Source organism: Dendrobates tinctorius, unplaced genomic scaffold, assembly GCF_039654945.1.
Source record: "Dendrobates tinctorius isolate UK_male_01 unplaced genomic scaffold, ASM3965494v1 ptg000120l, whole genome shotgun sequence".
Classification (NCBI taxonomy): domain Eukaryota; kingdom Metazoa; phylum Chordata; class Amphibia; order Anura; family Dendrobatidae; genus Dendrobates; species Dendrobates tinctorius.
This window is the reverse complement of record NW_027361788.1, coordinates 24838898-24851804: the sequence shown is the minus strand read 5'-3', so window position 1 is coordinate 24851804 and position 12907 is coordinate 24838898. Positions and strand designations below refer to the sequence as shown.

Here is a 12907-nt window from a genome sequence, read left to right as displayed (position 1 = left end):
TAGTTCTGCCACTTTGATGTCACCTTTTTTTTTGTAACTTTGGGTTTCATCCTCGATTCTCTTCAGGGCAGGTGGAGTCTTCTGCCTGCCCAGGTTTTGACACTGTGGTGGAGAGAATGCACCAGATCTGGGACCAAGTGGTGGATAAGTTGTCTCTCTCCCAGGAAAAGGCCCAGCGGTTTTCCAACCAGCATAGGACCATTGGTCCCCGGTTTAAGGTGGGTGATATGGTTTGGTTGTCATCAAAGAATATCTCTATGAAGGTGGCTTCTCCAAAGTTTAAACCTAGATTTATTGGACCTCACAAGATTTTGGAGATTCTTAATCCAGTCTCGTTTCGATTGGCTCTTCCTGTTACATTCAAGATCCATAATGTGTTTCATAAGTCTCTGTTGAAGAGGTTTGTTGAGCCAGTAGTTCCTGTGGTGGCACCTCCTGACCCTGTATTGGCTGAAGGTAATGTGGAATATGAGGTTGAGAAGATACTGGACTCTCGTCTGGCTAGACGGAGAATCCAGTATTTGGTTAAATGGAAGGGTTATGGCCAGGAGGATAATTCTTGGGTCTCTGCATCCGATATTCATGCCAAAAGATTGGTTCGTGCTTTTCATCGGGCCCATCCTGATCGCCCTGGTGGCGTGGATGAGGGTTCGGTGACCCCTCCTCAAGGGGGAGGTACTGTTATGAGTTCATTTTCTCCTTCACCTCTGATGTCTGATGAACTCCCTCTGCTGGTGAAAGGAGGTAGTGAAATTGATCTGGATGGGAAGAACCTGTCATCTGAACAGGTGGAGTGTGATTGGACATCCAGAATTTCTGAGTGGATATAAGGCAGCCGACGCCCTGCAGGGTTGCTGGTGATCCTTTCTGCTCTGAGCTCTGGCATCCAGTTTAGTTCCTGTCTACTAAAAGCTAAGTTTTTGCTCTCTATTTTTCCATGAGATTTTGTCTGTTTACTTAGTGTTTGTGTTCAGCCTGCCCTGGTTGGGATGGGCTGAACTCCATTTTTGTCTCTGATCAGTTGATCTCTTTGCTCTGTCTTCAGAATATACCTGAGTGCTGATATGGTGATTTTGAAGTCTAGTGACTTCAGGGCCTTTTCTATCAGACGTGTTGGACATTATTTTTGGCAGGGTTTTTTGCATGATTGCAGCCAACATCTTTTCTGTCCTTTCCTATCTAGTTAGTTGGGCCCCATCATTTGCTCAGCCTGTCTTTCTGTCTGTGTTTTCATCTGTTTTTCACCGACAATACATGTTGGGGGCTGTCTATTGCTTTGGGGTCTGCTCTGGGGCAGTTTAGATTTCCCCTTTCGGCTTATTTAGCTCTCCGGCTGTGACGAGGAGTCTAGGGCACCGTAGGAACCCCCCACGGCTACTGTTAGTTGTGGTGAATAGGATTAGGGGTCTGCCATCCGCTAGCTACCAACCTCTCCGGTTTTCTGGACTTAGCTTGTGTTTTTTCCTCCTCCGGTGACTCATTCATAACAGTTCCAGCTCTGCTCTGATTCTGCAATCCGCTGTATTCCTGGAAAACCCTGATCATGTGACCTCCTCTATGGTTCTGCCCAGGCTGTTCTAGCGATGCTCTCTATGATCCTGGAGGATCTGAACCCAAAGTCCCTCCCTGGTCCTGACCCGGAAGTACTGGTGCTATAGTGCTATATCAGTCCGTCCCTCCCTATGGTCAGGGCTGAGTATTGTGTTGCTTCCCTGCTGTTAGGCGTCGGATTCCTGGCACTGCACAGCGGGAATCTAGAGCCAGACATCCTGCGGTCTCCCATTCTCCTCCGACCGCTCGAACTCCTGTTCAGCAATCACGGCGAGCCAGGCATTCTGCTCAGACTCGTTCTGTGAGCCTGGATGTTGCTGCCACCTCCGGTGCAGCAATGGTAGCGCAACCTGCTTTGCAGGGAACCGCTCCAGAGGCTAAGTCCTCGTGCCGTGCTACTGGGCATGCCCGCAACGTGCCCTCTCAGTGGAGAGCAGGGGTCACATGTGCAGGTCCTGTGTCGGATCTGATTGGTCCTTCCTAAAGTATTGGAAGGTCCCGGAAGCGCATGGCTATAAAAACCCCGCATGGCGGCTCGGCCATGCGCTAGTGTAGCATATTATTCTGTGTGTGTATGGTGATGGATGCATGGACTGGTGTCTGACTCGTTATGAAACCCCTACCCTCTGATAATACGAGTGGTGACTGAGTGTGTATCGTCAGCTCCAGGGTTGTGGCAAGCTACACGCCACTTGCTCCACGCCTACACTAGCGTCCGTTGGCACCCGGTTCTCGGCGCCAACGCTTGCGGCCTTAGCTGCCGCTGCGCTGCAATACCAGCAGCTATTGGTGTTCGCGGCTGCGACGCCACACGCCGGCTCCTGTGACGTTAACAGGGCCAGCACCTTTGAATATATTTTTGCCAAGCGACTCTGTGTCTAAACAGAGCCGCTCCTAGCGTTCTGGTGACGTTAACCCGTGCGCACTACGGCACCTTCTGGTGCATCTGCCATTGTCCAGCAGCGGTCTAGTCACCTATCGCACGGTGGACCCCGGGCTGCGAACGCACCTCCTATTATTTATATTTGGTGCGTTCCGCCGACTCTAACACCTGCATGGCTTCTTAGTCTGTTTGGTCACTCTCTGTATTCTGTGCCCCTGCACTCTGCTCTGTCGTGCGTCTCTGCACACGCTCTGTGCTTGCACTCTGCCTCCTGTCTCATGCCATGTCTTGTGTTGCCTCTCGTGCCATGTTTGTCCTTGCCTTGCTTTGCCTTGTAGTACTTCCGCTGTTCTCTGCCTTAGCCTGTTTCGCCATGTCTGGTCTTTGCTATTCTGAGCCTTGTAGTACTTATCATGTTTCTTGTCTCTGCCTGGTTTTCCGTAATCTGCCCTTTGGTGCTTTCTTGCACATTTCCATGTCTAGTCTGAAGGCTCTGCCTTGACCCGGCTCTGGGCTTCGGCCTACGCTCCGCTGCAAGACTCTGTCCTATCGTGCTCTCTTGCACATTTCCACGCTAGTCCCAAGGCTCTGCCTTGGTCCGGCTCTGGGCTTCGGCCTACGCTCCACTGCTAGCTTTGTTCTCGCTCTGATCTGACTCTGTGTCTCTGCCTAAGTTTCCGCTCCGTGTTCCGTACCTGCCTAGCTCTGCCTTGTTTTTTGTCTTGCTTTGCTTTGTTGCTTCGTGTGCCCTTTGCATGCGCATGGCCTTCCTAGCCTCCTACTTGTGCCTCAGCCGTGCCCGCCCTAGCCGTGCCCGCCTGCTTCAGCTGTGCTCGTCGGTCAGTGACAGCTGTGTCGCCTGCTATGCCTCAGCCAGGTTTGCTGGAGTCTTGCCCGCCTGTTTGTGCTGCAGACCGATCAGCTAGCCAGTGCCCCAGCCATGCTCTCTGTGCTTCCTTGCACTTCACGCTGTTTCTGCACTGTGCTCTACGTGCTCTCTATAGCACGCGCAGGTCCTCGCCTGCCCTTGGCATACCTCCCCGTGCTTCTATAAAAGTATGCGCAGGTTTTGCCTAGTCTGCACCTTGTCTTGAACCCTGACCCTGGCGTATTTCTTTGCACATGCAGAACTCTGCTCTGAACCTATCCCTGGCGTGTCCCTCTACACACGCAGGCCTCAGTCCTTGTACCTGTCCCTGGCGTGCACTCTGCACACGCAGGCCTCCGTTCTTGAACCCTGACCCTGGCGTGTTCCTTTGCATGCGAAGGACTCTGCTCTGAACCTGTCCCTGACATGCCCCTTGGCATGCGCAGGCCTCCGTCCTTGAACCTGACCCTGGCGTGTTCCTTTGCACATGCAGGACTCTGTTCTGTACCTTTCCCTGGCGTGCCCCTCTACACGTGCAGGCCTCCGTCCTTGAACCTGTCCCTGGCGTGCCCTTTGCACGCGCAGGCCTCCGTCCTTGAATGAACCCTGGCGTGTCTCCAAGCACGCACCCTGCCTTGAACCCTGGCGTGGCTCCAAGCATGCACCCTGCCTTGAACCCTGGCTTGCCTCCCGGATTCCAGAAACCTGCCGACCGCTGCCAGAGGTCCGGAACCAGATGACTGCGGCCTGATGTCCGGAGCTGATTTCCGATGCCTGGATCCTGTCGGTCGTTGCCAGTAGTCCGGAGTCCGATGCCATCGCACCCTGTCTTGGATCCTAGCGTGTCTCCTTGCACGCACCCTGCCTTGGACTCTGGCGTGTCTTTCGGCGCGCACCTTGTCTTGGACTCTGGCGTGTCCTAGCACGCATCCCTCCTAGGAACTCATGTGTGATTTCTAACACGTACCCTGCCCTGGACTCTGGTATGTTTTCTGCACGTGTTATGTCTGAACTTTTGGCGTGCCCTTGCCGTGTTTCACCGTTGGTGCCCTGCATCTGATTCTGTTTTTGCCTTGTATCTGATTAAAGTGTGTAACCACGTTTGCTGAAGAAACCCTGTGACCTCGCTTATGTTTCATATCCTGTTCGTCCTGTTGCTAGACACTCAATAGTGTCTCCCTGAGCCGGCTGTCTGGTCCAGCTGCCGTGGTGGCTCACCCCCTTGGTTTTGCCCCTGACACTCCCTGTACAGGGGGTGGGTTCTCACTAGGTTCGCTCGCACTAGGTGGGTGGGTGCCACGGCCCAGAGGGTCCACTCTAAAAGGAAAAACGACTCAGCTTAAGCTGACGCTCATCACACTCTGGTTGACAGCAACTACAGGTTTATAATTGTAGACATTGGGGCTTAGGGAAGAATGGGAGACTCTAGAGTCTTCAGTTCTTCCATTATGGGTCGGCGGCTGCGCTATAACCTGTTGGACCTACCACCACTACGTCAGCTGCCAGGCTGAAATCAAGAAGCGGTGCCTTATGTCCTCGTGGGGGATGAAGCCTTCCAATTGACCAGGCATGTCATGAGGCCATACCCACGCAGAAACCTTGACCACCAGTGCAGGATTTTTAATGTGCGCCTTTCACGTGCCCGAAGACTGGTGGAGTGCGCCTTTGGCATTCTTTGTGCCAAATGGCGTGTCCTCCAGTCTGCCATTCAGCTGAGTGAAGTCAACGTCAATGAGGTCATCAAAGCTTGTGTGGTCCTCCATAACTTCACTAGACTGCATGATTGCTCCTCATCTGATGTGACTGAAGGTGTGGTGGACAATGGGGATAGGTCTACGCCACATGTGCTCCCTTTACGGCGTCCTCTCTTAGGACTCAAAGTACGTGATGTGTTCACCCAGTATTTTGTTTCAACTCATGGTTCTACTACCTGGCAAAATCAGGCTGTATCTATGTTGTGATGTTCTTATGTGTATATAATTTTTTTGGTTTGGTCTTCTCTGATTTGTGTTGTCTGTTTATATGTGATAAAGTTGACTTATTCGAATGCCTAAAATAATTCATGAAGAAGGCCAAAGCTGCATTTTCAAAGGTTTTATAAATTAAAAAAATTGCTTACAATACGGTGTACCATATTTTTGTCATATGGCAGATATTGCCCAGGCCATTTAGCCTTTTCTGTATATAACATTGTCATTTTTTGACACACAAAGAGGTAACAAGAAATTATAAATACCAACAAAAAAAATTTACAAAACAATTAGCTATTTTATAATTGCTGGTAGCTTGGCGGAGGTGATGGCGGGAGGCCTTCATCTCTTTGTTGGGGGTTGGGGAGCCCAGCTTGACCATCACCCTGTTGGGGTGGATGATCTTGGCCCTGTGGGAAGATGTGGCCATGTTCCTGCAGCTGCGCACCAAAGAGACCATAAGGATACTGTCGATTATAATCCTGTGGCTGATTGTAGCCATGTCCATCATACCCCCCAATATGACCATGTCGTCCAAACCCAGATTGGGGCCAGCCTCCAACACCAGGTCTGTACAAGTGGCTATATTGGGCAGGTTGGTTATAGGCTGCCATTTGGCCCTGTTGTAGCTAAGGTTGGTTTGGGGGGAGAATGGGTGGAGGTGTAGGCTCACATGCAGGCGGACACTCAGATCCTAATTGAGCATGCACAGCTGGTTGTCGGACAAGACGGAGACGGTTACGGGTTGAGAGCTGCCACCTCTCAAGATACTCAAACAACTCATATGGGTCATTGGGGTGTGTGCATGCATCAATTAGGATCTGAAAGGATCCGTGCACACGTAGCCTCACCTCACGGGGTAGGGGTGGGGGTACCGGGCTAGGCTTCGGGAATATGCCTCTTCACCCTCATCCTGGGCAGCCCTGGACAGGTAATTTAGGACACCTGTGTCTACATGCCTCCGGGTATCAGAGGAAGTGTTGTCCCTTCTCCGTCTCCCACGGCGGCCTACGGCTGCAGGCTGGGGGGACCCCTCAACACGGACAGTAGGGCTGCTGCTGTTGCCAGGGTCTTCTAAGTTGCTGGCTGCTGGTGGCTCTGCTGGGTCTGGACCAGGTGCAGAACCTGATGCTGGGCCTGATGCTGGTGGAGCTTGAGGGTTGCAAAAGCTCTGGTCAGAAGATGGGCCAGCCACCTCTTCACATCCCCCGTCTGGGTCTATAATGAGCTCAGTGTCTGACCCTGTCTCCCTCTCTGTGAGGTTGGACTGAGTTCTGTTAGGAAATGTACAAAATGTACAAAAAAAACAGATGTAGCTCTGACCCTAAAAAGCATATGTGTCATGTGGTGTGATGTCTGTACTTACGGTCTGAGATCCATACTGGGTGCCAAAAATGCCTAGCGGTCAAAATAGATGTATTTCCGCTTGGTCGGTGCTGCTGCCCCACTCCTGGCCCTCTGCTGCCTTTCCCGCTGGTACTGGTTGCGGATGCTGCGCCAAAGTCTCATCACATCCTCAACTGCAATGTGAAGTGAAAAGGGACTGTAACCTTTGGGAATTGTGCCAAGCAATATTCCTAACATTTCACATAGTCACGTGGCCTAGTAGGGGGTGGTTTTGATGTAAATTTTTCTTTAGCAAACAGGGAGACCTACATACACAGTCTAGGATTGTAGGGGCTACATTTAAAAAAAGCTCACTTCTAGCCTTTAAGCTGATTGGCAAAAATGACATTTACTTACGAATGTGTTGTTGCTCCTAACGTGGCCGTTGGGCATAGTCTGGGAACATGTGCACTCAGATGCGCCTCCATGCCGCCTCTTTGCGGCCCCGGTCAGAATAATGGGCATCCCGTTGGTCCCAAAGTTCGGGCCTTTCCTGTACCAACACAATTAGGAGCTCCACAGTAATGTGGCCAGACATGACGCTGCAGGACTCCATGGAGGCATACTTCCTGGATGTCTGGAGCGCTATTTGAGCTAATTTGCATGTCTAAGCTCCCTGATGATGGATTGGCCCATTTCCTGTGACCAGGAAAAGTCTTACGTATTTCTCGCAAGTCACACGGGTGGTCTGTGTGTAATGCGATTTTTTTGCGCACCCATAGACTTGCATTGGCGTACTACAGTCGTAATACGCTGACAATTGCAGCATGCTGCGATTGGCACGGACTGTAGAAAATACGAGAGAAAAATACGGCTGATGGGAGCTACCCCATAGAGAATCATTGGTAAATGGGCAATGCGTTTTTTTATCGCCTCTCACTCGTCCGTATTCCTCTCTAGTGTGACGCCGGCCTTACCCTGTGTCCTTGGGGCAGTGTCCTGTGTCTGCATACTAGCGCTCATCCGGCTGAGACCTGTGAGCTTAACAGGCTCCGCTGCTTACACTGTGCGGCTACGCGGTTCTGTGGAGCAACAGTACTCGCTCCAGTGCACACCGGGTGACATTAATCTGCGTGTGTTCATTTATTAGTTGCCGTATATCCTCCGTCATTACCGAGCAGCAGGTAAGATCTCTGCAAGGTGGACCCCGGGCTGCGAACGCACCTTAATTCCATCTCTTTTCTCGGTGCATTCCGCTAGCCCTAACACCCACGCCGTTGTTTTTTTTATATATACAGCGCAGGAGCGGCAGATAAATACTCCCATCCGCTGCTCCTGCTCTCACTGCAATTAGCGGCTGTAGGTGTCAGATGATGGGAGCAGTAGTCCCATCATCTGATACAAGTGACCGGAGGTAAACTTCATATGACAGCGTGTCAAACATTGAATTGAACCGAACCCCATTCATTCAAGTGAATGAGGTTCGGGTCCCGCTCTGCTGGATTACAGGCTGAATGGAATCACCATTCAGCCTGCCATCTAGACGTAGCAGAGCTGACTGTGAGGTCAAATCCGGCTGTCCTTGACTTTCCTGAAGCAAATACGCCGCAAAAAAAAGTCAACCAGTGTATTTGCAACGTTTTTTTCACCATCCATTCAAGTCAATGGGTGAAAAACGCTGAAAAAACGCTGAAAGAAGTGACATGCTGTATGCCTAAAAAACGCTGCAAATCATAAAATCCTGATCACAAAAAAACCAATCTGTGTGTATGAGATTTCTGAAATCTCATAGGCTTTGCTGCTAATGAAAAAAGCAGCTGAAAATCAGCATAAAAAAACGCCCTGTGTGAACTTACCCTAAGGGCGTCAGATCCAGGGATAGTGGTATACTTGTATACTCTCCAGTGACTGGTCAAAAGTGCACCATCACTTTACGGACACACTGTAGTAACATCTCTCTGGCAGCTAAACATTTTATTTTACATCATAATAGTAACACTTCCAACACTTCCTCTTTAATATTTATAGGTATCAAGCAAGTCAAAAACCTTAAATGTGGAGGAGACATTAAAAGACGCCTCCTCACGTGTGAGGCTTTCTGGATGTATAATCTAGAAACTAGATATCGTACTGGTCTTAATTAACGGAATGAAATTATGTTCCATTACTGATGTTAAACCTTCTGATATTAATTTTGTTTGATATATGTTTTCATTTAATCTTACAACATTACCACATTAAGTATTAAGTTCTTGTATGATAGATCTTTCAGGACCTTAAAATAAAATCATCTGACATCGGTAAACTATAAAATCGGTCCGTATATACTACTGTATATGACCTGCATGTTTTTAGATGTTGTTTAGCTGTGACAAAGATCTAATTACAGATTGAAACGCGTCACGACTCGCTAGACTCTCTGCACCTTATGGGTACATCCACATAATTTGAGGGTTTTTTTGCCGAATATTATGTTTTTAATAGTCCAATAAAGTTTTAAATTTTTGAGGAGCTGGAACGCCCATTTTTTTAACTTTTGACCACTCCACGTCCAGTCAAGACGGAGTTCTGTGCACTTATGGCTGTCGGTAAGCTGGCTGGGGCTATTTAGCCCATTTGCTTTCTCTGAAGCCTCCCTAAACTTATTTTATGGAAGGTGGGGGAGAATTTGTCGGCACTCAGATTTTCCAACTATTCAAGGTCTCTCTTTTTCCCGGCGCCTCCTAGAAGCTTTGAGTTGGCATTAGTGATGAGCGAGCGTGCTGGGATAAGGTGTTATCTGAGCATGCTCAGGTGCTAACCGAGAGACTTCAGCGCGCTCAAATATTATGTTTGCGTCGCGCGGCTCCATGTCTTGTGGCTATTCGACAGTCAAAGCACATGCAGGGATGGCATAACAGACAATCCATGCACGTGTTGCGACTGTCGAACAGCCGTGGGACAAGCAGCCGCGGCAACTCAAACATATTATTTGAGCTCTGAAGTCACTCGGTTAGCACACGAGCATACTCAGATAACGCCTTATCCCGGCACATTCACTGATCACTAACTGCCTTGTAAGATTAAAAGGGGGCTTCCAGTTTCAGATAAATAAAACTTATTGGCTGATGTCTAGAAGAAATTATTGACGTTCAGAAGAAACATTTCCCATTGCTGATGGTTAGAAGAAACTATGCTTTACTCATCCTCCTCGGGCCCAACAATGCAGCCTGTTGTTGGCTGCAACACTAATGAGTAAAAGCGAAGCAGCCAATCAGAGCTCAGCTGCTTTGGCTGTGTCTAATATTGAAGCTTGGTTCCACTGATACAAGAGCTCAGAGCAGCAATACTACACACAACCTGTGGACAGGGGTGGCGCTGTTCTGGGAGTATACAGCCATATTTACTTTTAATCCTGAATAACCTCATTACGGTATCACTGTGGTACCAAGAGCTCGAGTCGGCACTCTCGTATACACTGTGTGAACTGTGCAGCACAATCCCTGAGGACAACATCATCAGCAATAACAACTCGTCCCCGCCCACCACACCGTTTGCGTTCCAAGCCTCGGTCTCACAACAAGCGGCAAACGGACGACTTGGATTTTTAATTTCTATTGGTCAATACAGGTCCTAGGCGTGGTTCACGTTCCATTTTCTTCAACGTGATTGGTTTAGCCAGCATGATTGCGAGCAGGGTCGAACAGAGAGGAAGTGGCTGCTGCTCATGTGATCCATGCTCGTATTGGGCGGGAGATGCAGCAGGGCCTGGAGCCCGCGACGTCACGTTCGTTGGTCACGTGCTGCGTTGTTGACGTGACGTGGCGCCCCGTGACTGGTGCAGAGGTGACAGGGGCAGTGACGTCACGCGGTGACAGTTCTCGTGGTGGCATCGGGGGGGACAAGTTTTTGAGGGGGTCCCTGTGTGGTGAGTTTGCCGTATCGGGGAGAAAAAGATGGGGGGCGCTAATAACGTCGTCAGTGTGACGTAGCGCGTTTCTGTGTCGTGTGTGGTGCGTTTGTGCTGTGCACTGCGGCTGTATTGAAGCGGTTGCTTGGGGACGAGTGTATCAGGCGTTTATGTTTTGACCTGAACTAAAATCATCCCCAAAAATGTAGTGTAAAAATCTTCTGGGCCGCTTTACCTCTTAAAGTGTCAAAGTTATGATTCATACATGCGATATTTGCCTGATATATGCAATATTTGCCTCTGTAAATGTCATAATTACCTCATACATTCAATATTTGCTTCCATAAATGTAATATTTACCTCATATTTGCCTCACTACATGCAATATAAATCCCATACATGTGATATTTGCCTCCCTAAATGTGATATTTACCCCATTTATGCAATATCTGCTTCACTACATGCACTTTATACCTCATGCATTATTTGTCTCCCTACATACTTTATATTCCCCATACATGCAATATTTGTCATACATGTGATATTTGCCTCCCTACATGCTATATTTACCTCATGCATGCATTTGTCTCCCTAAATATGACATTTACCTCATGCATTCAGTATTTACTCCATACATGCAATATTTGTCTCAATAAATGTGATATTTGCCTCCCTACATGCAATATTTGCCACCCTACATGCAATATATACTTCATTAAGCGTGGTTTTTAACCCATACATGCAGTATTTGTCTCAATAAATGCAATATTCGCCACCCTACATGCAATATATACATCACTAAGTGTGGTTTTTAACCCATACGTGCAGCATTTGTCTCAATAAATGTGATATTTACCTCATGCATTTAATATTTACCCCATAGATGCAATATTTGTCACAATAAATGTGATATTTGCCTCCCTACATGCAATATTTGCCACCCTACATGCAATATATACTTCACTAAGTGCGGTTTTTAAACCGTACATGCAGTATTTGTCTCAATGAATGTGATATTTACCTCATACATGCTATATTTGCCTCCCTACATGCAATATTTTCCCCATACATGCAATATTTGTCTCAATGAATGTGTTATTTACCTCATATATGCAATATTTGCCTACCTACATGCAATTTTTCCCTTATATATGCAGTATTTGCCTTCCTACATGCAAAAATTTACCCCATAGATGCAATATTTGTCTCAATAAATGTGATATTTACATCATGCATGCAATATTTGTCTCCGTACATCCTTTATATTCCCCATACATGCATTATTTGCCTCCCTACATGCGATATTTACCCTATGATACATTGTCTCAATAAATGTGATATTTACCGCATACATGCAATATTTACCTCACATATGCAATATTTGCCCTATACATGCAATATTTACCCTATACATGCAATGTTTGTCTCAATAAGTGTGATATTTACCTCTTGCATTCAATATTTGTCTCCCTACATGCTTTATATTCCCTATACATGCATTATTTGCCTCCCTACATGCGATATTTACCCCATACATGCAATATTTGTCTCAATAGATGTGATATTTACATCATACATGCATTATTTGACTCCCTAAATGTGATATTTACCTCATGAGACTCATTGATATCAAAGTTAGGACTCGTACATGTAATATTTTCCCCATAAATTTTCATATTGACCACGTAAGTATTACATTTAGGGTTTATATATCTAATATTTACCACATAACTGTCAAAAATCTGTGTAACGTCATCTTTGCATGAGCTATATCAGACTTGCTCTCTATACGAGCTTGTGTCTTTCTGGGCAGTGTTATTTACCAATTCTACCTTGCGTCCTATGAGGTATTTTGGTGCATCGCTGCCATTTTTCTCAACTGGGTAAGTTCCAATTATGTCCATAGGGATATAAGTCAGACAAGCGTGCCCTTTTATTGACTAGCCGTAAGTATACTGCAAAAACACAAGAATAAGGGATAGCTTACTGATGGCTGGGGATCCAATCATTTGAATGAAGCAGAGGTGCACATGCTCCACCTCCACTCCTGAAATTGTATATAGGACTAGTGGAAATAGCGGGGCGCTGTATTCAGCTTTCTCCGGCAGTTCTATAGACGATGAATAGAGAGAAGGTGGAGGGTGCGCTCCTCCGCTCTTCTCAAGACAGGGCTGCAGCAAGTTCCCTGAATCCAGAGCTCTGTTCTTGGGATTGCTAGACATCCTAGTGGTTGGACACCTGGTGGTCAGTAAGTTATCCCCCTATCCTTCAGGAAGGAGATGCATTTTTATTTTAAGAATATCACTTAAAGTCTTATTCCATTAAAGCCCAACAGATGCCATTATTAGGCATCTGTCACAGATAGCAATGGGCGACCGTGCTCGGATAACGTCTTATCCGAGCAGGCTTAGGAGGTACCT

The 12907-nt window shown here is 47.6% G+C and overlaps 1 protein-coding gene across 1 annotated transcript in view; it reads left to right on the top strand.

The window, feature by feature from the left end:
- The first annotated feature begins 10282 nt into the window (after positions 1-10282).
- Positions 10283-12907, top strand: part of LOC141101687 (uncharacterized) — a 35362-nt gene continuing 32737 nt past the window's right edge. The window contains exon 1 of the mRNA XM_073590964.1: positions 10283-10505. The gene's annotated coding sequence lies outside the window, so the exon portion shown is untranslated. The remainder of the gene's footprint in view (positions 10506-12907) is intronic.